The following is a 26100-nucleotide window of genomic DNA, read 5'->3' as shown; positions in this document are numbered from 1 at the left end:
TATAGGCTACGGAAACTAACCTTGATGGTGTGCAGTGTCTCTTCTTAGATGAAAGACTGTGTGATAGGTGGGCTAGGTGGGGCATGAGTCGGTCAGTTGGTCACCTGGTACGTGTGCCCCGAGCTCCAAATGAGGGCTGCCCCGCACAGGATTCCGGGCTTCCGAACAAGGTAACGTACTCACAGGGAAAGGGGGGTGCAGAGAAGAAAGAACTCACGCTGACTGGTCTGTAAAATTAATTTCTAAATCCAAAAATGTATCCAAGGGCCATGCTTCAAGACAAACCCAGAAAAACAAAGTAAGCGGGAGAAAAGAAAAAAACAAAGCAAACAACACAAACCTGCAAAAACACAATCACAGCAAGAAGGCCGGGAAGCACATGAGCAAGCGGAGCCAACCAGACCCGACAGGCGGCCTCAGAGCCAGCCTCGTGCGGGCACTGCAGATCCCCGTGGAGGGCCCAGGGCTGCAGGCGGCCGCGCACTGCAATCTGAGGAGCAGAGGACAGGCTGGAAGACGGTGATGGTGCAGCCAGAGTCCACACTGATGCTGCCGGAGACAGGAGGGTTGGTCTCCGCAGAGGGAACCACGGGACGAGGTGGACATCTGCCTACTGCGTATCCCTGTCGTGGGCAGGCGTGACCCTCCATGCACGGACTTCAGGCTCTGTCAGAGGAATCCAGACAGGTGGGGAGGAAAGACACAGAGAGAGTGGAGACTCTGGGTTTCCACCAGGAGCCAGCCCCTTCTTCTGCACTCATGCTGGGGTGAGTATGGTGATCTCAGGGGGCCCAGGAGAGACTCACCTGGCACCAGCGGCTGCCTGCTATGTAAAAATGAGTAAGGTGCTTGATGCTCATGACTCTGTTTGCTCATCTCTCACTGGGAGGTGGGGAGGTGGGCGCTGCGGCACAGCGGGTTAACCTGCTGCCTGTGATGCCGGCATCCCATGTGGGCACCTCAAGTCCTGGCTGCTGCATATCTGATCCATCTCCCTGCTAACGCACTTGGGCCCAATCTGGAAGAAGTTCCTGGCTCCTGGCTTCAGCCTGGCCCAGCTCTGGCTGTTGCGGTCATTTGGGGAGTGAACCAGCAAACCAAAGATCTTGTTTTCTTTCTCCTTCTCTCCCTAACTCTGATTACAAATGAATGAATGATTGGATAAATCAATCAATCAATGTATGTGGCATAGTGGGCTAAACTTCTGTTTGTAGTGCCGGCATCCCACATGGGCTCCAGTTCCTGTCTTGGCTTCTCCTCTCCTCTTCCAATCCAGCTCTCTGCTATGGCCTGGGAAAGCAGTAGAGGATGGCCCAAGGCCTTGGGACGCTACACCTGCATGGGAGACCTGAAAGACACTCCTGGCTCTTGGCTTCAGATCGGCCCAGCTCCAGCTGTTGCAACCAACTGGGGAGTGAACCAGTGGATGGAAGACCTCTCTCTCTCTCCCTCTGTCTATAACTCTACCTCTCAAATACATAAAATCTTTTTTAAAGAGAATTAAAGAAAACAGGTAAGATGGCAAGTCCCTTATAGAGTTGTGAGGACTGAGAGAGTTCATGGAGTAAGCTACCTACGGCCATGGTATTGTCAGCACACGTCTTTCCCCTGAGCCCACAGCTGAGCAGCAGGGCTGCAACCCAGACACCCAGCCAGGCCTCCGAGCGACGTGCCTTCCCATTTTCCCACCCCCTCCACGCACGGTCCCCCATTCCAACAACAGACCCCTTGAAAGAACCAGAGGCCTTCCCTGACCTTGGTGAGTGTGGCACCCAGGCTCCCAGATGCTTCTGCTCCTGGGGCCACTGTGCACCCCTCCTTCACCCTCTTCCAGCCTTAGAGGCACCAGGGTAGTTCCGAACATCTGAGGGAGAGACCCTGTCAGCGGAGAGCAGAGTGTGCGCCCCAGCAGGCCAGACAAGAATTTCTGATCACGGCCGGCCGGCGCCACGGCTCACTAGGCTAATCCTCAGCCTTGCGGTGCGGGCACACCGGGTTCTAGTTCCGGTCGGGGCGCCGGATTCTGTCCCGGTTGCCCCTCTTCCAGGCCAGCTCTCTGCTGTGGCCAGGGAATGCAGTGGAGGATGGCCCAAGTGCTTGGGCCCTGCACCCCATGGGAGACCAGGAGAAGCACCTGGCTCCTGCCATCGGATCAGCGCGGCGGCCATTGGAGGGTGAATCAACGGCAAAGGAAGACCTTTCTCTGTCTGTCTCTCTCACTGTCCACTCTGCCTGTCAAAAAAAAAAAAAGAATTTCTGATCACACGCAAGGGTTGTCTGGGCCTGGGCATGCTGCTCCGCATCCCGGAGGGGGAGAGGGATTTCTTATTTTTTTACGTTTTCAGATTTCTTTTATTTGAAAAGTAGAGAGATAGAGACCAGAGAGACAGAGAGTTTCCATCCAAAACACCTGCAACAGCCACAGCCGGGCCAGGCAGAAGCCTGTCAGGGTTTCCTATATGAGTGGCAGGGACACAGGTACTGGAGCCCTCGCCCGCTGCCTCCCTGGAAGGAAGCTGGAATCTGGAGTGGAGCCAGGACTAGAACCCAGGTGCTAGGATTTGGAACCTGGACGTCTTAACAGCTGCTGCGAGGGGGACTGTAAACAACCGTTTGGAGTCACGGAGGAGTGGGAAGAACCAGCTTATATGTTCCACACCGGAAACAGCAAGCCCCTCCCCACCACCAGCCCCACTTCCACAGGAGGAGCCCGGCTTCTAGGGTACGGGGAGGCCACAGAATAAAGAGCTCAGCCCTCTGCAGCCAGGGCTGCCGGTGTTGTCGCTCAGCCCCACACATCCGCCCCAGTGGTCTGCTCCAACAAGGCCCCCAGAGCCTGAGGATGGCTCAGGGCCTCCGAGAGACCCTGTAAGGAATAGGGAAAAAGAGCAGCAAAGATCCTGCACGCCCACCCCTGCCCGGCTCCAGCCCCACCGTCAGCAGCTCCAGCCACAAAAGCCCCAAGTGCCGTCCTCCCCTGCGGGCACCACCCCACCAGGACAAGAAAGCATTCCTTTCCGTGGGGCAGGAGGAAGTGGGCCCAGCCTTGCCAGGCGGGAGGGGAAGAGAGATTCCGTTCTCATTGTTCTGCCCCACAATGGGGGAAGGAGCGGGAGGAAGGAGGCGCCCCAGAGCCTGTCCCACCAGCTGGCGCAGCACTAAGGGGCCTTCCTCCCCGCCTCCCTCCCCCGGGTTTCCCACACCCTTCTTCTGCCTCTCGCTCCTGCCCCGCCCCCTCCCCTCAACAATGCCTTGAATGCACAGGAAGCTCCGGGGGCCCAGAGGACCTGTCACCTGCTGTCATCCCCTGCTTGCCTGGTGGGGCTGTCTGTGGCCTCGCTTCTTGTGTATCTGCAGCCACAGTCACGGAGTTGAGTCTGAACACGGCCCCCGTCACACAGTCCCCATGCCACAGTACCCAGAGCTACACCCGTGCAGGGAGCAGTTGGCCTTTGAAGATCCCATTCCTCCACTGTGCTCACCACCTCTACACAGCCAGGAGCATCGGCTGCCTACGGCGCGAATGACCAAGAATCACGAGTGTTCTTTCCCTGCTTCCAACAAGGACGTATCAGACACTGCTCTAGGTACCGGGCACAGGGCAGTGACCTAAACAGACACGTCGCTCAAGCTTCTGCTGCAGCACGCAGGTCTCTCCTTGTTCCTCTGTGCTGTCACCCAGGCACCAGGAACCTGGCAAGGAAGTGCCTCTGTGGCTACACAGCCAGCACTGTGGCAGAGGTTGGGGTGTTAAAACTCGCTAGACCCAGATTCAAAGTCCGCGTCTAATTTATGTGCAACGGTTGTGACTGCAGAATTTTTCTTAGCTTCCGAGTCTCCGTTTGCTCGTCTGTAACGTGAGGTTTCGTCACTGCAGTGCATGGGACTGTCAAGGATAGTAGCAGCTGGCTATCACAGGGGTTTCTCAAGTGCCCGGTGAGAAGATGCACATCAAAGACTTGCCCCAGTGCTGGGCACTTACTAAATAAATGCCCAGTGAGTATCAGGAATCCTCGTGGGATCAGCTCTCCTGGTAGAAGTGCCCCCCAGTTGACTGAATATTTGCAAAAGTGTCACTCGCCCAGATTGCTCCCTTTTCCACAACATCTTCTTGTGAGCCATCTCCCAACGCCAGAAATCCCTCGAGCTGCCTACCTCCCGTGGGTCCATGCCTACTACGACATCCACAAACACAGAGGAGCCCCTGGGTGAGGCTTGCATTTAGGAATCACAGCCTTGCTGCCAACACATGAGCTAGGGATGGGGCCCAAGTACAAACAAGCTCTCCACATGGTTCAGATTTCTGGCAGCCCCAGGAAGCACACCCCAGGGAGGTTTTTAATTATGTTGCTGGTCTGTTTAAGGCAAAACAGCGCCCTCTAAGAAAACTCTTTCTGAGCTACCAAACCTGAGAGTTGGTACAAAAGGCCCCTCGGGAAGGACTCTAGGATGTTTGAGATTATGCCCTGCACCAAGTAAGGGCAGGACCAGGGTGGGGATTGTTAGCCACTGTTGCAAATAAACCCTGCTCACTCTTCATGTTTGTAGTGGGAGTAAAATATTCACTCTCAGAGTGTGTGATAAAACAGGACTCTGAGTTCATGAGCTCCAACTTCCCCCGAGATGCTAAGTCCTAGTCTCACTGGGGGTCATTTATACAGCTATTGAAAGAGTCAAAGAAATAGCTAAGAAGAAAAAGGTCTAATTATATTGTCTTAGATGAATGTGTGTCCTGAGCTCTCCTCACCACAAGCTTGGTCTAACCAAGTCTCACGCGACACACAGCAGCCTTCTAAGTGTTACCACATTTCTTTGTCTGCTGTCCATGCGCCTATTCAAGGAGGTTCCGTTGAGCTCTTAGACTCCTGGACACACAGAGTGACGAGACTGGGACACAGCCAACACTTCTGTCTTGTAGGATCTGAAGATTTGGGGCGGGTCTAGACATCCTGGGGTCCTGAGGATGCAGGTGGGAAGGGGTGCACATGCGATAGGGAACTCAGTCAGCTCAGAATCCCCAAGGGCGTGGTCTGAGCTGAAGGCAGAGCAAGTTCCAGAAGGGACAGTGTCTGTTTCACTGACTGACCTATCGCCCTGGTAAAATCACCGTGGGCCAGAGGTCCCTGGGAAACAGGTGGAACAGTAAGCAGTTTAATAAAGCTCTTGTTTTCCCAGTTTAAGGAAAGCCATTAAGAGGGAGTGCAGGATCCCAGAGTGAGCAATAGTAGGGCAGTCTTTCCATTCCTAGGCCTGCAGGTGCAAGAAGGGACGGCTGCCCTCCCAGGACCACCCAGCAGGGAGGGAACTCCATCTGCACCCACCCCCAGGCTCCTGCTGGGGCTTCCCATTGGCCAAACCCAACAAGAAGGCAGAGGGGCCCAAGGGTGCCAAGCACACTGGTCAGCCCCTGAGGTCACAGAACAGAGGGAGCAGGGAGAGACGTCCCGCCCAGCCCTCAGTAGTGATGTTGAATGAGGAGCCAACCTCTAAGCAAGGGTGAAGCCAATGGAGAAAGCAGGAACATGGTGTTTCTTGGCATCACTGCTGCCTGTGGGAAAAAATCAGTCTACTGAGCCCTGGTTCAGAATGCAATACAGCAAGGGTACCAGGTGAGTGACCGTGCTGAATCTTCACACTGTGCCTAGAGAGAGAGCTGCCAGTGCCCCCATTTTACAGATGAGGAAATGGAGTCTCAGAAGGTTGGAGACGGGCCAGGTCTTTGCCACAGTGTTATGGCACTGCTTGGGAGGCTTGAATCTCATGACGGGGGGCCCAGGTTTTACTTCCTGCTCCACTTCAGATCTGGCTTCCTGCTAATGTGCAGGCAGCAGGTGATGGCTCAAGCAGTCGGGTCCCTGTCACCTACATGGGAGACCCACATGGAATTCTGGCTTCAGCCTTACCCAGCCTCAGCTGTTGTGGAAGTTGGGGGACTGAACCAGCACATGGAAGATCTCTCTTTTTCTCTCTCTACCCTTCAAATAAATATTTTATTTGACAGGTAGAGTTATAGACAGTGAGAGAGACAGAGAAAAAGGTCTTCCTTCCATTGGCTCACTCCCCAAATGGCTGCTACGGCCAGTGCTGTGCCGATCCAAAGCCAGGAGCCAGGTGCCCCTTCCTGGTCTCCCATGCAGGTGCAGGGGCTCGAGCACTTGGACCATCCTCCACTGCCCTCCCGGGCCACAGCAGAGAGCTGGACTGGAAGAGGAGCAACCAGGACTAGATCTCGGCGCCCACATGGGATGCCGGTGCCGCAGGCAGAGGATTAACCAAGTGAGCCATGTCACTGGCCCCACCAAATAAAAAAAAAATTTTGACAGGCAGAGTGGATAGTGAGAGAGTGAGAGTGAGAGTGAGAGTGAGAGAGAGAGAGAGAGAGAGAGAGAAGTCTTCCTTTTGCCGTTGGTTCACCCTCCAATGGCCGCCACGGCTGGCGCGCTGAGGCCGGCGCACCGCGCTGATCCGAAGGCAGGAGCCAGGTGCTTCTCCTGGTCTCCCATGGGGTGCAGGGCCCAAGCACTTGGGCCATCCTCCACTGCCTTCCGGGCCACAGCAGAGAGCTGGCCTGGAAGAGGGGCAACCAGGAAAGAAACCGGCGCCCCGACCGGGACTAGAACCCAGAGTGCTGGCGCCGCTAGGTGGAGGATCAGCCTAGTGAGCCGCGGCGCCGGCCCCAAATAAATATTTTTAAAAACGCATTTAGAGATGACTCAAGAACTATCCTGGGTAATGGAGAAGCAGAGATACAAACTGCATCTCACACCTTTATTTCCCAACTTTTCATTATGAAAATATTTTTCAACATAGAGAAAAGTTCAAAGATCAAAACAATAAGCATACTTTATACTAACCACCTAGATTCAACAACTGTACATCTTTTGTTGTGTTTACTTTATCTGTATGAAGAGTCTTCAAAAAATTCATGGACAATGTGCTTCAAGGAGCTATGCCTGGCTTTCCAAAAAATGCACCAAAATAAAGTTGTCTTTTAATTCTGTTTCCCACAAATTTTCTGAAGTACCCTTGTATACATACATACATACACAGTTTCCCCAACTAATCTTTCTTGTATATTTTCCTAATTTTAAAAATTGTGTTAAAATACATGTAACAAAAAAGTTACCACCCTAACCATTTTTAATTACAACTCAGTGATAATAAATATATTAATATTATTGTTCAGCCATGACCATCATTCATTTCTGTAAGTCTTTTCATCTTGTACAACTGAAACTCTCTACCCAGTAAATGAAACTCCTCAATCCACTCTGCCCAGCCCCTGGCCATCAGCGTTCTACTTTCTGTCTATGATTTTGACTGCTTACCTACCTTACAAACATGGATGCATACAGCATTCATTCATTTTTTTTAAGATTTATTTATTTGAAAGTCAGATTTACAGAGAAACAGAGAAAAAAAGTGGGGGCCGACACCATAGCGCACTAGGTTAATCCTCCACCTGCGGCGCTGGCATCTCTTATGGGCGCCGGTTCTAGTCCCGGTTGCTCCTCTTCCAGTCCAGCTCTCTATTATGGCCTGGGAAAGCAGTAGAAGATGGCCCAAGTCCTTGGGCCCCTGCACCCACATGGGAGACCAGGAAGAAGCTCCTGGCTTCAGATCGATGCAGCTCCGGCCATTGCAGCCATCTGGGGAGTGAACCAACGGAAGGAAGACCTTTCTGTCTGTCTCTCTCTCACTGTCTATAACTCTGTCAAATAACTAAATAAATAAAAAAAAACTTTAAAAAAAAAAAGAGAGCAAGAGAGCTCTCTTTTTTGTGACTGGTTCATTTCACGTAGCATAATGCTCACAGCACCCCTGTTTGCTGTAGCATGGGTCAGAAAGCCCTTCCTTGCTAAGGCTGAGTAGTATTCCATGCTGTGTATGAACCACGTGTTGGTCACCCTTTCACCTCTCAGTGGATCTTTTCATCTCTCAGCTTGAATGGCTCCCCTATTTCAGCTGTTGCGAGTAAGGCTGCTATGGGCTTAAGCACAAAGATCTTTGGGGACCTCGTTTTCAACTCTATGGAGTATACACCTACAAGTGAAATTGTTGGGTCATTCATGCATTCAGAGAGCCAAGGAGACAGAGAGCAGGTAGGGGAAGAAATGGAGATGAGCTCCTTAACCATTAGAAAAATCTGGGTCCATGGGGTGAGTGTTTGGCAAAGTGGTTAAGACACTACCTGGGGTGCCTGCATTCTATGTAAGAGTGCCTGAGTTCAAATCCTAGCTCCACTTCTGATTCCAGCTTCCTGCTGATGAGCTTCCCGCTATTGAGCATCCTGGGAGGCAGCTCAAGTAGTTGGGTCCCTGCCACCCATGGGAGACCTGGATTGAGTTTCAGGTTCCTGGCTTCAGCCTGGCCCAGCCCTGGCTGTTGCATGCATTTGGGGAATGAACCAGTGGATGGGGATGTGGGTGGGGGTAGGGAATGATCGCTCTCTCTCTCTCTCTTTCAAATACAAAAAAAGTCTGTCTCCAAGTAGCCCAGACAGGGAGTCCCTTGCTGAGAGATGTTAGGATAGGAGTATGGAAAATCCCTGACAAAGAACAGGACATGTGGGGAGGGACTGGTTCCACTGCCTGCTGGGGAGCCCCCCCCACTCCACCCCGGTCTTCCCCATAGCTATACCCTATCCTAGTTCTCAATGCTATGAGCAAAAGGAGAACTCCCCACAGTGGAGCACAAACATGAACCGAAGCCTCACTCACAGGTGAAGCCATGACCCCAGCTCCCATGCCCCATCCCACAGGCCCCCTACTCACATCCACCCAAACCAAAGATGTTCACCTTTCTGGGTTTTTTTTTTAACATTTCCTTTTTTAATTTTGAAATTATATTTATTTTCATATTATTTGAAAGGCAGAGACTTACAAAGCAAAGATCGCCCATCTGCTGGTTCACTCCCCAGGTGCCTGCATGAGTCATGAGTGGGCCAGGCCAAGGTCAGCAGCCTGGCACAGTCCAGGTCTCCCACATGGGTGGCAGAGACCCAAGTACTTGAGCCATCACCTACTGCCTCCCAGGACGCACATTAGCAGGAAGCTAGGTGGGAAGCAGAGGAGCTGGGACTCAAACCAGGCACTCTAATACGGGATGCTGGCATCCCAGGGGCCTCTTAAACTGCTGTGCCAAACGCCCACTGAACTCGTTCACCATTCCTGTGTGGTCCACTGTGCCCATCAACTCATTTGCTATCAAGGATGGTCCCACTGCAGGAAATAAAAATCCTCTCTCAGTAGTAAAGTGAGAAAGTATGTATGAAAAGCACAAAAAGAAACAGATTCTTAGGGGTCTTGAACAAAGAACGGTCCAGCCCCTCTCAAACTACACGCAGACGAGTGCAGGGGATTTTTCAGTGCACAACCCCCATGAGCCCCAAAAGCCTCGGCTTTCTGGATACCCTCCTTTGCCATTGCCTTGGATTGGTCACTTACTGCAGGCTGGGTCAACTGGCTTCTGCCTCCCAGGAATTTGGAATCAGATGCTTGGCTGCCCCTGCTGGTGGCCGGGACGGAGGCTACAGCGCGTGGACAGGCAGCAAGGAGGACGACACGGGGAGGCCAGAGGTGCAGCACTGCCCGGAGGCCTCCCCCAGAGAGCCCTGGCATTGGAACACCAGCCTTGCTGGCTTCATCAGCTGTCAGCATTCTCCGTTAACCGGCCAGCCGATGGCCCTGACCACACAGCACCCCCAACGCTGGGGCCAGGGCCAGGCGCCCCACGGGGAGGAATATTTTGTCGCCAACATTGTTTGGAATTGCTGGGGGATGGCGAGCAGTCCTTTTTGTCAGTTTTGTTCTTGACTTCGCCTCCTCTGCAGACAATGCACCCCCGTATCGGCTGCACTGGGGGTGGGGGCCACTCCCCCCACCCGGCTCCTTTGTTCACCGCTGTCACTCAGCCAGTGAGGACAGAACCGGAAGGGTTCGGAAGATGCTTTTTAAAGCCTTTGTCCTGCTCTGCCTTCCTGGCCCTAATTCAACTGTGCTAACAGAGGCAGCGCCCCGGAATTCCCGAGTGGCCTGAAGAACGTTTCTCTTCCTGGCAGCCTGAAGGAGCACAGAGAAGGCCTCTGCCGTGGGACTCGGCGCAGACGCCACGGGCCAGCCAGCGGCTGAGGGCACGGCCCGTCCCCAGCTCCAGCTGAGCCGCTCTCCAGGTGTCCCTCGTGGTGGGAAGAGGGCTAGCAGCCTGCCCTGCCCTTTGTTCCACCAACAGCTCTTCTGTCTACTCAATGGGATCTGATGCTTAAAGGAAGGGAGCAAAGGTGTGAGCCTAGAAGGCTCCCTGGTGGAGAAAGATTTGTACGAAGACCTCAAGATGCAACCCGTGTGTTACCTTTTCCAGAGACGTGCTGAGAAGGCCAGCCACCGCCCAGGCCCAGGTGCGTGTCCTTGTTCTAGGTGGAAGCAAACATATCTCAGGGACACAGCATGGCAGGCTGCTTAACAAACTGTGCAGGGGCCAGCGCTGTGGCATAGTGGGTAAAGCGGCCACCTGCCGCGCTGGCATCCCATATGGGCGCCGGTTCAAGTCCCGGCTGCTCACTTCCCAGTCAGCTTCCTGCTAATGCACCTGGGAAAGCAACAGAGCAGGGCCCCAGTCCTTGGGCCCCTGCACCCATGTGGGGTGTCTGCAGGAAGTTCAGCCTGGCCCATTTGGGGAGTGATCCAGCAGATGGAAGGTATCTCTCTCTTCCTCTCTCTCTCTCTCATTCTGCTTTTCAAATAAATAAAAATAAACAAATAAACCTTAAACAAATGCATGTGCTGCACTCAGGCTGCCTGGGAATTCTGGCCTCACCACTTAACAGTAGGTAGCTTCAGACAAGTTACTCAGTCTTGCTTGGCCTCAATTCTTTTTTTAAACCCCTTTATTAAGGGATAATGCATATTTTATAATAATAAAATGCACCCACTTTGTATGTACAATGCCACAACCCTCACTAACGCCCCAGAGTTGTAGAAGTGCCACAGAAATGCACGCAGCATGCGTCTTTCCCCCCAGAAGACCCCTGGTGCCTGTTTACTGCTCAGCCCCACTCCCACGGAGCCTCTGGAACCCCGGGTCCATGCCCCATCCCCCCAGACCTGCCTGTCCTGGACTCCGCCATCAACAGAATCATGGACCCGGCAGCGTTGGGGGCCCGACTTCTTTCACGTGGCAGCATGTTTTCAGTTTTATCCATATTCTAGCACGCATCGGTACCTCATCCTTTTTTATTGGTGAATAATATTTCATCGTGTGGATAACCTGCACTTTATTACCCATCCATCAGCTGAGGAGCATTCAAATGCTTCGCAGTGTGAGACAGTTAAAATAGTGCTACAGACATTTGCAAACATGTTTTCTCACGAACATACGCTTTCATTTCTCTTTGCTGTGTACCTAGGAGTAGAATTGCTGGGTTCCACAGGGCATTTATGTCTAACTCTTTAAGAAACAGCAGCACTGTCTGCCAAGGTGGCTCAGCCTCAGTTTGACCTGCTGCAACCTGAGCCGTCTGAGTCCCGCCACACGTTGGATGGAGGTAGTGGGGTGTGGATGACTCGCTGCCGATAAAGCCCCTGGCACAGTGCTGGGCTCAGGTTAAGTACTCAGGAAACATTACCTCCTACCTGGGCACCAGTTTCTAGCAGACTAACTCTGGCTCCACCATTAGCCCTTGGAACACAAGGACTCCAGTCTTTCTCCCCAGGCTCTCAATCATGGCAGGCGCCGTGTGTATGAAAAAGAAAACTCCACACAGGCCAACGACAGGACAGAAAGGGCTTTGCACTGCCCCCGAGACACACGGGGCCATGGCAACTGCGAGAAGCAGAGCTGGCTGAGTGCATCAGGCAGGACATCATGGAAGCGGTGGCCTTGGAGCTGGCCTCAGAGGTTGCCCTCTGCATGGACACAGAACTAATCCCCAGACAGATGCTCTTCAGACTGAATCCTGAGAGCCATGATTTTTTTTTTTTTTTTTTGACAGGCAGAGTGGACAGTGAGAGAGAGAGACACAGAGAGAAAGGTCTTCCTTTGCCGTTGGTTCACCCTCCAATGGCCGCCGCGGTCGGCGCGCTGCGGCCGGCGCACCACGCTGATCCCGATGGCAGGAGCCAGGAGCCAGGTGCTTTTCCTGGTCTCCCATGGGGTGCAGGGCCCAAGCACCTGGGCCATCCTCCACTGCACTCCCGGGCCACAGCAGAGAGCTGGCCTGGAAGAGGGGCAACCGGGACAGAATCCGGCGCCCCGACCGGGACTAGAACCCGGTGTGCCGGCGCCGCTAGGCGGAGGATTAGCCTAGTGAGCCGCGGCGCCGGCCTATTTTCTTTACAGCAGCACAGACGAACAACAGGGAATGCTTTCTGCCTGTTTTCTCTGTCACCTGACAAAAAGTTGAGACAGACTTCCAAGGGCATGAAACCTAATATCTGTGTCCAGCCCCAAATCTTTCCTCCCCACCCTTGCCATTGAACACCAAGACCAGCAGCCACCTCTGGAGTAGCTCACTTGGGCTGAACCAAGTGCTCTCTGCATAGGCTCCCTTCTCACACCTTCCAGCCCAAGCTCCCAGCACTGGGTGCCAGGTCTGTCCCACTCACAGCCTCCACCAAACGCCCGACACCTGTGCACACAACAGGAAGCAGCTGGGAGGCCCCCAGCCCTGGGGAGGCTTTTTCTCCACGTGACGCGTCATGCTGCCCTTTCCCGTCTGCAGGAGCACACACACACACACACACACACACACCCCTGCTCTTGTGTGCCTCACACACTGGATGTCCAGCAGACAGATGACTGCTGGGTGGAGGCCGTGTCCATGGCCCAGGACCGACTCCAGCCTGATTTACGGGTTGGGGTCCTAATGCACCAGGCAGGGGCACCCAGAGCATCGTGGGTCAGCAGCAGTCACACCTGCTGCTTGCTTCCACCTCTGACGTCTGCTTAGAGGCCCCACAGCGGGAAGGCCAGGGCGGAGGACTGAGGCAACGGTTGCCATCCCAGAGGGCAGTTTCCAAATCACCACAGCACAGCACCGCGCTGCTGACCCAACAGCAAGCCAAGTGCTCGTTTAAGGAAATCAGCAGAACGTATGCAATCCATTAAAGGGCAGGTCTCAAGTCAGACTAAATACTGGAAATCAGGAACCGGAGCCCAAGTCCCTTCGTGATCGGAAGGGAGGACTTCCCCATGTGATTGCAGAGAGCAATTTACTTCAATTAGCAGTGACATAAACAGGGTGATTGCTTAATAGGGGTCCTCAATCTCTGAGAAATAAACAGCCCTGACGGTCTCTCTGACCAGTAGATCAGCAGCATGGGACTGCGCTTCCCAAGACAGGTTTGCTTAACCCTTTAGGAGCCAGCCCCGCTCCCAGGCAGCTCTCCTGCGGAGGCCTGCACGTCCCAGCTGCCATGCTCGGGGCTTTCACTTTCCAAGTCTCTTAATCCTCTCAATGGTCCTGTGAGATGCACACGGTCCACAAACCACGCAAGTGGCTGTCAGCAGATCCAAGATTTTCCTCTCCACACCCCTCCTCGCCTGCCCCCGTCACACTGCCCTTCAAATAAATACATAAATAAATCAATCTTTTTTGAAACAGAATTAAGAGATAAGCTTATGTCAGTGCAACAATATTTGAAACCCACGCTTAGCTTCTTCAGAAACCTGCGTTTCCGGGCGCAGGTGTGTGACAGCAGTTAAGACATCGCTTAAGGCCAGCACTGCGGCTCACTAGGCTCATCTCCTCCTGCGGCGCCGGCACCTCGGGTTCTAGTCCTGGTTGCTCCTCTTCCAGTCCAGCTCTCTGCTGTGGTCCAGGAAGGCAGTGGAGGATGGCCCAAGTCCTTGGGCCCTGCACCTGCATAGGAGACCAGGAAGAAACACCTGACTCCTGGCTTCGGATTGGCGCAGAGCGCCAGCCGTAGCAGCCATTTGGGGGGTGAACCAATGGAAGGAAGACATTTCTCACTGTCTCTCTCTCTGACTGTCTAACACTGCCTGTCACAAAAAAAAAAAAAAAAAAAAAAAACCACCGCTTGAGATCTCCATATCCCATAGGCAGAGTGCGTGGTTCGAGTCCCAGCTCCACTTTGGATTCAGCTTCCTGCTAATCTGCACCCTGGGAAGCTACAAGTGATGGTTCAAGTCCTTGTGCCCTGGCACCCACATGGGAGACCCAGCTTGAGTTCCAGGCTCCAGGCTCCAGCCTGGCCCAGCTCTAGCTGCCGTGAACATTTGGGGAATGAGCCAGTGACTGGGAAATCTGTCTCCTGGCCTTTCAAATAAAATGAAAACAAAATAAACAAAAAAATTTTTAGAAAGTTGATTAGAGAACCTTTGGGGAAAAAAAACATTTCCCATGAACTTAAAAACCACTCGTTTTATTATGCCCACTGTAACAGATGGGGAAGAGAGCCTCGGAAAGTTCAAGGTGATCTTACCAAATATGAATCCAATCGACTCTCTCCAAAGCCTTCCCAACTCCTCATCATGGCCTCTGTCCAAAGCTCCTTCCAGGCCCCCTGCCTCCCGCCCTCTCCCACTTGCTGTGCCTGCCTCTCAGGGCTGCCGCACGCACTGCTCTTCCACGCGAGGTGGAACCCATGCCTCACCGCCCAGGCCTCGGGTCAAACTGCACCTCTTCAGAGGGGCCCTCTCTGTCTGCCCCATCGGTCCAACTCCCTGTAGCTTCTACCCCAGCTAGCAGATCCCAGGCTCCAGGGCAGCAGAGGGCCCTCTCCTGTTGGCCTTGTTCCCCACACAGAGGCAGACAGAAGATCCTTGCTTGATAGGAAGCATTAAGAAAGCCTTCTTTAACCGAGATGAGCAAACTAAGGCTCGGAGAACCTAAGTGACTTCCCAGAGGCAAACAGAGCTGGGATTCAGACAGAGCCTCCTCGAGTATAACTGTTCTATGCAGCCCTTTTGACGTCTGAAAAGCGGAAGAAAAAAAAAAAAAAAAACCTTCCCCACTCTATGTTCTCAGCTCCTCGCTCTCCAGCCCCCAGAAGCTGGCTCCCCTCCAACCAGCTGGGAGAACCTGAAAATCACAAACCCAGAGCGAAACCTTCTCTTCCTGCTCCCCCTCCCCGCAGTGGCACTGCTGGGACACATCCTCCCTCATTCCAGGAATGCAAATGCCAGAAGGTAAAGACTTTAAGACCCCTCTCCCTCTGGCTCCCACCTGGAAGGATTTAGGGGAGGAACTAGGCTCCTTTTAGGAACTGCGGCCCCTGGCCTTGGCCTGGGGCCCTGGACAAGCTGTTTGCAGCAGCTTAAGCTGTCCCGTGACCCCCACCCCACCTGCAGCCCAATCCTTTGCTTGGCCCACACTGGGTCAGGGGCCGCCTGGGGCTCCTCCTCCCAGGCCGATGGCCAACTGGGAAGGGAAGGCGGAGAAGCGGAGATGGGCGGCCAGGACAGCAGACAGAGAAGGGTGGGGAGGCGGAAGCCTTGAAAAGTGGGTGAGAGCACCCAGCTCTGGGATACAGGGTAGCCAGCGTCCCTGAGCACGTCCTCCCCAGTGGGCAGGCAGCTGGGGTTGGGGCTGAGCCCAGAGCAGAGCTCTCCCTTGGACGCTGAGTGCCTGCACGGCGCCCTCCACAGGTCACCCTGGGAGAAGGTCCAGTGCTGCTGTCATCACAGTTGAGCTTTCCTGTGCGCCCTAGAGGCACTCACACATTGCTTTCTGGTTTGTTTGTTTCAAAGATTCATTTTATTTATTCATGAGGCAGAGTTACAGGGAGAGAGGGAGAGAGAGATCTTCTATCCCCTGGTTCACTCTCTAAATGGCTGCAACAGCTACAGCTGGGCCAGGCTGAAGCCAGGAACCTGGAACTCCATCCAGGTCTCCCACATGGGTGGCAGGGGCCAAAGCACTTAGGCAATCCTCCGCTGCGCTCCCAGGAACATTAGCAGGGAGCCAGACAGGAAGTGGAACAGCCACGGCTTGAGCCAGAGCTCACGTGGAATGCCGGCGTCGCTGGTGGCTCCTGCTTCCTGGTTGGTGAGGCGATCACAATGCCCATGGTGCCTCACGTGCAGGGTTTCACCAGCTTACTGAATGGGACAGGCCTGGGAGGCAGGAAATATAAAGTGCATTAATGGGGCAGTCTAAGAAAGAAGTTTTAACAGCATTAAGTTTAAATAAACATCATGGGACTGCAAAGGTAGGAGTTCCCACGCCTATGGTCAGATGAGGAGACTGTGGTTCATTGCACCTGCTCAGACCAGACCCCAGCAGATCAAATCCTGGGGGAAGGTAAGGAGAGGAGGGTTCAAGGGTATGGGGTGCAGATGAAGAGGTGGTACAGGGCCTCTGCTGCCACTAGGACCATGAAAATGAGGGTTTTCCCCCCGAAGATTTACTTGTTTGAAAAGCAGAGCAACAGAGAGGGACATACACACACACACACACACACACACACCACTTCCATCCACTGATTCACTCCCCAAATGACCAGGAGCCAAGAATTCTGCCCAAGTCTTCCATGTGGGTGCAGGGGCCCAAGCATTTGGGCCATCCTCTACCACTGTCCCAGGTGCATTAGCAGGGACCTGGATCAGAGGAAGAGCAGCCAGGACTTGAACTGTTGTTCCAACATGGCATGTGGCATCACAGGCAGCTTAACCTTCTGTGCCACTATGCCAGCCCCATAGAAAGGAGCTTTTATGATTTGGTTCCAAGTCACAACACGGATGCAGTGAAAGGTCAGTGTCTTTCAAAGCAGCCCTGGCAGTGTGTGAAGGTGGCCTGCCAAGCAGAGTATCCCTGGGAGGAAGGGTGGAGCCAGAAGATTCGAGACATCCTTGGGAGGCGGAACAGACAGGACCCACTGGGTGTGGGCGAGGGTGCTTAGGAGCGAGGACCAGGGGCTGGAAGTGCTTTGTCAAGGGGTACAGCAAAAACCCAGAGCCTTCCTCTTGCTGGGGACACTCACGGATGTTAGGGAGCTCCTGAACCGAGTGGATAAACACAGAAAATCTCTTGGAAACCAGCCTCACGGCTGCCTTAGGGTGGCCCTGACCTGACTGGCTAGGGCCAGTCCACTTCTTTCTTTAATCAGCCTCCTCGTTGCTAATTATTCCCAGCCTCCTGGGTAGGACGGAGCTCTGCCCTGTGTCCCAGCCCTGTCTGAGAAACTCCTCGACATGGCTTCACTTAGGCTGTGGCAGCAGCCTTGGGCCTCGGCAGCGACGAATTCTCCCGGAGTCACCTTCAGAGAAGAAAGCAGAGTCCCCTTGAAGGCCCTACAACATCCCCCAAGGGGCTCCCATGTCACCTCCCCTGGAGGCCTGCCCTGACTACGCTAAGGCAGGAATTCTGACCTGCGGCAAAACTACCAACAACACACCTCATCTCTAGTGATCTGGGAAGCTAAGCAGGGTCAGGCCTGGTCAGTGTCTGGATGGGAGACAGCCTGAAGGCTGAAGAAGTAAAAAAAAAAAAAAAAAAAAAAAGTTGAAACAAAACTTCCACGCGGCTCTCCCCCTGGGGTCTCAGTGCTTCGCTCAGCAGTGCTGGCAGTCTGTAATCATAGCAACGGTGGCAGTCTGTAATCATTCATTTCTGAAATCGCAATCTGTAATCGCAGCCTGATGACTTTCACAAGAGCACGGAGCGTGTCTCCCGTGCTCACTGCTGTGCTTGCTGTGTTCACTGCTAAGTATACAGCAGGCGCCCCGGGAGTGCTTTATAAATATCCGTCTCTAAATTGAAGGTACTCGACCAGGGCTTTGAAAGTTCCGCCCCCCCCCCCCCCCCCCCAGGGTCTCAAAGGCTCAGAGTGGCAGCCACCACTGGCCAGGTTTGTCCTCAGCACCAACCCTTCCTTTCCCCTCACCTGTCCTGGGCATCTCACTACTAGCAGGCTGCCGCCTGCCTCACGTCACCGAGGTCAAAGAGATTACTGATGACAACCAACAAAAGGAGAAGCCAGGCTTTGCTCCCTCCAACGACACCACCCAAAGGATCAGCACAAGTCCAATGGCTTCAGTCAAGGCCGATGGGCACCGTGTGCCAAGCACAGAGCTATCACGTGGTGGCCACTGACATCAGCGTGGTCCCTATGGAGCTCACAGTCTGGTGGCTCCTCTGTCTCTTCCGAGAGCCCCAAGGCTGACCTCCAGGGAACCCAGCTCTCTGCCTCCCTCGGCCCTGCATGTGGTAGCTTCCCAGCTCCCCAAGGAAGGACTTGGTAAGGACTTGGTGCGGGAAATCCCGCCTGCCCCAGCTGCAGGCCAAGAGGGGAGCAGGAGAGTAGTCCTCCTATCCCAGTCCTGCGGCTCATTAGCGACACGACCTTGAGCACATGACCTCACTAAGCCTCATTTCTTCACCTGCAAAACGGAGCTTAAGAGTTTCCCAGCCCACAAGGCTGTTGTGAGGATTAAATCAGATGACGATAATGACTGCTAACATGTTCTGAGCTCGCTACCAGTGCCAAATGCTGTGCACGAGCTCTGTCTGCATTATCACTTTTAATCTCCCCAACAGCCCCATGGGGAGGGCTGTTATCACCCCTGTCTTCAGAGAGGCGGACCGAGGACCGACACTTTCCATCACTGCCCAGTGTCACGTGGCCGTGGCGCTACAGCTGGGATGTGACCCAGCCACTGTACCCGGCAGCTTGCCCTCTGATCCACTGCCTTCCACAGCCTGTCCCAGGAACGCTGGCAAAGTGTGTACCTTGGTGCCTGGTACGTGGCAAGTGCCCCAAAATGATACCTCTTATTGAAACAACTGGAGGCCCCCAGTGCAAGGCTCCCTCACTCTGACAGTTCCGTACGGTGCCCTGTAACTGCCCAGCACTCCAGCCCTACCCCAACCCGCCACTGCTCCAAGTCCTCAATCCACATCCTTGCAGAGGTTTGGATTGGAAATGACAATGACTGGAAAGCCTGAAGCCCAATCACAATGGCCACCCAGCGCTCAACCCTGGCTACAGACATGCAGCTGAGGTTGGCCAAGGAAGCAGAGTGGCCAGGTCCCGTGAAGACACTTCATTTCATTCTCCCTGCCCCCTTCACTCTACCTGTTGGTACTGTCCTCAGTCCAAGCAGCAGGGGCCTGGAAGGTAGCTCCAGGTACCACTGGGACTGGCACGACTTGGTTCCAAAGTAAATGATAACATGAGATCACTCATTACAATATTTAGCTCCCAGAAGAAACCGCTGCAAGTCCCATCCAAACCACAGACAGCTCTGGCAGCCCCAGGATCCTCTTACGGTTACATAAGCTTTGCAAGGAAATAAATACCAGCTCATCGCGAAGGAATTTTAAGGGCTAATAAACCCTAACCAGTCTGTGCAGAGAGGGCTCCCTTCCGAGGGAGGGGCTGCGGTTTTAGAGAGGAAGGTCGGCGAGGGCTCCAGGGCAGGGCAGGGAAGAGAGGCCTGAGCCTGAGCCCAGTTCCAATCCCGACCACCATCCCCAGCCTCACTGTGGGGCAGACAGCTCCAGGGCCAGCCACGCCCCAGCCCACCCACCTTTCTGACACCATCACGATCCACCAACCAGTTGCTTCTCAAAGGCAGTGGGCTTCGCATCCCTGGAGGTGTCCGGGTTCAAACATAAACTGTACGGCGTTGAGGGACTTCTAAGACTGGATCAGGATGCTACGATTTTCAAGTACAGGAACTCATCCTCAGCACTGGCGAAAGGCAGGACAGCGTGGAGGAAGGCATTTCCATCCAGAGCTGAAGACCCGCTATTCCGTGCCAGCTGGGGGACCTGGGGCAGGCTGCTGCACCTTTCTCAGCCTCAGTAAGAGACACCTAAGAACTCTTCTCTTCCGTCTGCTCTCCCTGATGGCTGGGAGGATTGGATTAACTCCAAGTGTGTGAGAACTGCCTTGCAAATTGTTAAATGCTTGGCCTGAAGTGCGCTGCCACAGCCCGCCGGGACTAGCTGGGGATGGTGGCCACCTGCAGTACAGGAGAGGCACTGGCACCCAACCTGTCTGGCTGCACATCACACAGTTTCTCCCACTGCCCTGTGCTGTCTGGGAGAAGCAAATCACAGGTTCAAGATTAAGGCTGTGGATTTTGGAGCCAGACTCTCAGGATTTGAATCCTTGACCTATTTGTGCTCATTTTCCTCATTTGTTATTTGTGTAATAAAACTATCTATCATAGAGTTATTAGGAAGATTAAACAAATAAAATGTACTAAGTGCTTAGAACAGGGTCTGGTGGGGCTGGTGCTGTGGCATAGCGAGTAAAGCCGGTTTGAGTCCCAGCTACTCCACTTCTGATCCAGCTCTCTGCTATGGTCTGGGAAAACAGAAGATGGCCCAAGTGCTTGGCCCCTGCACCCACGTGGGAGACCCAGAAGAAGCTCCTGGCTCCTGGCTTCAGATCGGCACAGCTCTGGCTGTTGTGGCCATCTGGGGAGTGAATCAGTGGATGGAAGAACCCTCTCTCTCTGCTTCTGCCTTTCTGTAACTCTGCCTATCAAATAAATAAATAAACCTTAAAAAAAATACAGCATTTGGCACACAGCAAGTGTGATATAAGGATCTGCTGTTATTATTACTGTTTTTTCTTAAGACAAATTTTCTTATTTATATGAAAGGCAGAGTGACAGGGGAAAAAGAGAGACAGAGATCTTCCATACACTGGTTTACTCCCAAATGCCTACAACAGCTGGAGCTGGGTCTGGCCAAGGCCAGGAGACAGAACTCCATCCAGGTCTCCCATGTGGTTGGCAGAGACCCAAGTACTTGGACCATCACCTACTGCCTCTAAGGCATATTAGCAGGAAGTTGGATGAGAAAAGAAGGCAAGACTCAATCCCAGGCACTCTGAGTTGCAGGCTGTCCCAGGAAGTGGCATAACCCATCGCACCACAATACCTACCCCATTACTGAAATCTTAACCAGCTAATTAAGTTAATTTTCTACAAATCACTGCCTCTGACTAGTCTTGAGGAACAGAATAAAAACGAGTAAGTTTTGTAATGACTACCATTAATGAGTGCTTTCTGTGTACCAGGCACCCTGGCCCCAGAGCTGGCAGGCCACGTTCTCGCAGTGCCAGGGCCACGATGTGTAGACTGCACTCTCCACACCAGCAGCGGAGGCCCTGCCATGTCCTCCAGCACAGATGTCTTGCCCCTGCATGTCATGGACAACCACCCTGTCTGTTGACAACGTTCACAGTGAGAAAGGACCTGCTGGGTCCTTATTCCCCAGAATCCTACACTTCCCAAAACACACCAGGCTGAGGATGCCATGTTAAGAATGGGCTCGGCCCTCTGGGTGAAGGCTCTGGAGATCCGGGGACCACAGTGCACAGCTGCAGGAAGGGTACGGCCAAGAGGAGACCCGGAGGAGGTGAACTCTCTGCAGAGCCCTTTGAAAGTCTTCAACACTTTGCACTCACCAGCAGGCCCTAAGGTGAAGCTTGGGAGTATTTCCCTGGCCTGGGGGAGCACTCCAGGTAGCCAACCAGTGTGGTGGAATGAGAAGGTCATGCCAAGATGGCCGCTGGCAACAGAAACTGCCTGGCAACAGGCTGTGACTGGATGGCTTCGGAAACCACATGGCAACAGAGCCTGCCTGGCAACAGGCTGTGATTGGATGGCTTCGGAAACTGCTTGGCAACAGGCTATGGTTGGTTAGGGCATAGACTGCCCCTTGACCGGATTGGCTGCCTTGGCTATATAGGCTGCTGTATCAACTGAAATAAACAAGTCTGTGGGCTGCTCCCCTCTGGCCTGCTTTCACTTGACTCCTGGGGTCTGTGTGGTGACTCCACGCCTCTTGCCCCAACCATGCTCCTCCTGTCAGAACAAATCCACCTCAACAGACCAGGAAGCTCACAGGCCAGCTAAGTAGGGACCTCTCAGTCTGCCCAGCTCCCAGCAAGGTACTGGTCCCACAGGGCCTCCCCCATGCGGCAGGTGGGCAGCTGGCTTCATGAACCTTCAAAATCTAAGAGGAACCCCAAAACCACACTGGGCCATAACAACCAATCATACAGGAGATGGAGGCTGGGGATGCCCCTGCACCCTCCTCCTAGGCTGGGCTCCTGCTGCCTCCACCGGGGCCAAGCCTGTCCTGTGGGGAGCAGCAGTGCACATCTGCTTCTATCCGCCAGCAGGCATGGACTCCCAGGTTTCCCCATCCAGCTCTACTGGCTGGGCACTGCTGCCCTGCACCCAGGGAGATTGGAAAGGGGAGTGCAGGAAGGGGCAGTCCACGAGATAGCTCAAGGGTTGATAACCAAGGGACACACGAGAACTGTCCACCTTCTGAAACAGCTGCAGCCTCTGCACTGCCCAACACTGAGTTCTGACGAAGGGGACAACATCAAGGGCTTGGGACTCTGGTGGCTAAAGAGTGGGATAGGGAAGGAGGAGACCGCATCATTTTCTGAAACTTTTGCACAGAACATGATGGCATGGAGGTGTGTGTTCAGAGATGGAGTCCGGCTGCATCCACATCAATGATGTTGGATAATATTTCCACGCCCCCTTTTCAGCCACACACCTTTTTCAGCCCTGAGATTTGAAGGGTGTAGAGACAGACAGATCGCTGAACCAGTCAGAAGTTGGGCTTCTCCCCAGCCTGCCTCCTTTATCACCTTCATGGCATCAGAGGTCATAAGACCTTAGCTTATACCCCACCATTTTCTAAGCGTAGCTGCCCATTATTCTTCATTTCAGAAGGTTTCATTTCCTTCACAGACTTCATCACAGTATTAACTAGATATTTTATTTGCTTACTGTCATTCTCCTCCTCTATGATACAAGTTCCATAAGAGTAAGTGCATTCTATTAGCCTGGCATAATTCCTGGCACGTGATGCGTATCTAGTTGATATTTGTGTAAGGAATGAAGAAATGCTCAGTCCAGAGGGAGATGCCAAGAGGCACATGATGGGGTCCCTACTTCAAGTCTATTTGGGGAGTGAAAAGATGGGTGTGTGGAAAAACATAGCCAATGAACAAGGGCATTCAACAAATGGTCTTGGGATAACTGTTTAAGGCAGAGCTGGGCTGGGCATGTCCAGCCTGTGGACCATAGAAGGCCCTCAGAGTCGTCTGATCTGGCCTGCCAAAGTAACAGCAGGTGAAACTAGAGATTCAATAACTGTACAGCAAACTAATTTTTAAGTTGATAATTTTGTAGGGCCCACAAATGATGTTATAAATATCCGAAGGGTGGGCGCCGTGGCTCAATAGGCTAATCCTCCACCTGTGGCGCTGGCACCCTGGGTTCTAGTCCCAGTCGGGGCACCGGATTCTGTCCTGGTTGCTCCTCTTCCAGCCCAGCTCTCTGCTGTGGCCCGGGAGTGCAATGGAGGATGGCCCAGGTCCTTGGGTCCTGCACCCCATGGGAGACCAGGAGAAGCATCTGGCTCCTGGCTTCAGATCAGCACGGTACGCCGGCCGCAGTGCGCTGGCCGCAGTGGCCGTTGGGGGGTGAACCAATAGAAAAAGGAAGACCTTTCTCTCTGTCTCTCACTGTCTAACTCTGCCTGTCAAAAAAAAAAAAAAAAAAATCCGAATGGCCCTTGGCGGAAAAAAGTTTACCCACTCCTGCTTTAAGGCAGTCATAGGCAAAAATAATGGACCTCAAGCTGAACTTCATTCCTTACACAAAAAGTGAGCTCAAAATAAATCACAGACCTAAGTGTAAAATATCTTACTCCCAGAAGAAAACATGGGAGAAAATCTCCATGGATGAGGGCAGGGTGACAGGTTCTTGGACATGACACCAAAATCACAATCCCAAAGAGAAAACTGATAAATCACAATCCATAAAAGAAAACGATCGAAAAACTGAACTTCACCAACATTTAAGACTTCAGTTCTGTGGAAGACCCCGTTAAGAAGATAGGCCAGCGCCGCGGCTCACTAGGCTAATCCTCCGCCTAGCGGCGCCGGCACACCGGGTTCTAGTCCTGGTTGGGGCGCTGGATTCTGTCCCGGTTGCCCTTCTTCCAGGCCAGCTCTCTGCTGTGGCCAGGGAGTGCAGTGGAGGATGGCCCAGGTGCTTGGGCCCTGCACCCCATGGGAGACCAGGAAAAGCACCTGGCTCCTGGCTCCTGCCATCGGATCAGCGCGGTGCGCCGGCCGCGGCGGCCATTGGAGGGTGAACCAACGGCAAAGGAAGACCTTTCTCTCTGTCTCTCTCTCTCTCACTGTCCACTCTGCCTGTAAAAAAAAAAAAAAAAAAAAAAAAAAGAAGATGGACAAGCTGCATTTGCAAATCACACTTCTGACAAAGGCCTTGTATCCAAAAATATTTTAAAAACTTTTTTAAACTCAGAATTAAAAGCTTTAACAATCCAATCCAAAAATGGACAGCAAGTTTCAACAGACGTTTCAGCAAAGAGAATATGCAAATGGAAGACAGGCACAAGGAAGATGTTTGCCATCATTAGCAAGTTGGGAAACGCAACTCACAGGACAATGATGCACCGCGATCAGGATAAAACATGAATTACAATGACACCAAGTGCTGGAGAGGATGTAGGGGAAGTGCTGCTTTCAGGACCACGAATCGGTACACACACTCCAGGACACAGCTTAGCAGTTTCCAGAAAATCAAGCACACTTACCGTACTCATAGAGCCAGCAAGTGCACTCCTGGGCGTTTATCCTGTAGAAATGAAAACACATTCACGTGAAAATCTGTACACGCATGTTCACACCAGCCTTATCGGTAAAAGCCAGAGAGTGGCAACAACCCCAGCGTCCTCCAGCAGGTAACCCTCACGCGGTGGCTGACCACTAGGCAATAAAAAGGAGCAGATGCCACAACTAGGGCATTATGCTGAGTTCAAAAAGGTAATATCAAAAGAAGATATGCCACGTGATTCTACTTATATTACACCCTCAAAGTGACAACACTATACAGATGGCAGGCCAGCACTGTGCCGGCACCCAATATGGGCGCCAGTTCGAGTCTTGGCTGTTCCACTTCCAATCCAGCTCTCTGCTGTGGCCTGGGAAAGCAGAAGATGGTCCAAGGCCTTGGGCCCCTGCACCTGCATGGGGGACCTGGAGGAGGCTCCTGGCTCCTGGCTTCGGATTAGCACAGCTCCAGCCGATGCAGCCAATTGGGATGGAACCAGCAGATGGAAAACCTCTCTCTCTGCAATACTCTTTCAAATAAATAAATCTTAAAAAAGTAAAAAAAAAAAAAAGTTGGGTGTTTAAGGCTGGGTTGGGAATGTCCAGCCTCTGGTCATAGAAGGCTCTCAAAGTTGTTTGATCTGGCCCTGCCATGGCAACCACAGGTGGGATGTGAGATTCAATAACTCTAGGGGCCGGTGCTGCGGCAGAGTGGGTAAAGCCGCCACCACCTGCAGTGCCAGCATCCCAGGATCCGCCTGCTCCACTTCCAATCCAGCTCTCTGCTGTGGCCTGGGAAAAATAGCAGCAGATGGCCCAAGTCCTTGGGCCCCTGCACCCACGTGGGAAACCCGGCAGAAGCTCCTGGATCCTGGCTTCAGATCGGTGCAGCTCTGGTTGTTGTGGCCATTTGGGGAGTGAACCGGAGAATGGAAGGCCCTTCCCCCTCCCCCTCCCCCTCCCCCTCCCAGTATAGATAACTCTAAATGCACAGGATAAATGTGAGAAGCTCAAAGCATCCAGAGGAGGCCTGGCTACCAACCAGTGGGGCAGAGCCAGGAAAAGCTTCAGTCCAATCGGTGTCTGCTACATCCGCATCCCGTGTCGCACACCAGGCATCACACCACACACTAGGGACATTCAGGGACACTGGTCTTATTCCCAAAAAATTAAGAGGGCAACGAGCAGAACAAGGATGGGGAAAAATGGCTGTTGGTTGGGTCTGACGCCCAGCAGATGGACTGTGGGTTGAATCACCTGGATCCGGATGCCCTCACCCAGCAGGGGAGCTGGGACGATACTTTAGGTCCACGGCTCCGTGTCCACTCAGACTTAGTGTCCAACAGTTCTCGAACACCTAGGTGTTCCCAATTCCCAGGACAGAATGACCTCGACAAATGGACACAGGTCCCTTTAGGGGAAGCAAAGGGCTACTGTATGCTTGGTTTTATAAGGAAACCTAGACAGCCCTTCAGCCAGTGACTTTAAGGTCTAAACATGGCTTAAAGGCAGACCC

The 26100-nt window shown here is 53.1% G+C and overlaps 1 long non-coding RNA gene across 23 annotated transcripts in view; it reads right to left on the bottom strand.

Moving 5' to 3' along the window:
- The window catches only part of LOC138850170 (uncharacterized), a 73067-nt gene that overhangs the window by 19474 nt on the left and 27493 nt on the right, over positions 1–26100 (bottom strand). For 13 of the 23 annotated variants that reach the window (XR_016236228.1, XR_016236229.1, XR_016236240.1 and 10 more), the window contains exon 2: positions 24569–24609. This is a non-coding gene — a long non-coding RNA (uncharacterized LOC138850170). Of the gene's footprint in view, positions 1–223; positions 667–5523; positions 5549–10350; positions 10412–13646; positions 13859–15692; positions 16075–24568; positions 24610–26100 lie in introns of those variants that run through there. The other 10 variants (XR_016236231.1, XR_016236235.1, XR_016236238.1 and 7 more) reach the window with 6 other exon arrangements.

The sequence above is a fragment of the Oryctolagus cuniculus genome, chromosome 6 (genome assembly GCF_051225735.1).
Source record: "Oryctolagus cuniculus isolate XC-2025 breed Fujian yellow rabbit chromosome 6, ASM5122573v1, whole genome shotgun sequence".
Lineage (NCBI taxonomy): Eukaryota > Metazoa > Chordata > Mammalia > Lagomorpha > Leporidae > Oryctolagus > Oryctolagus cuniculus.
This window is presented reverse-complemented; position numbering and strand designations above follow the sequence as displayed.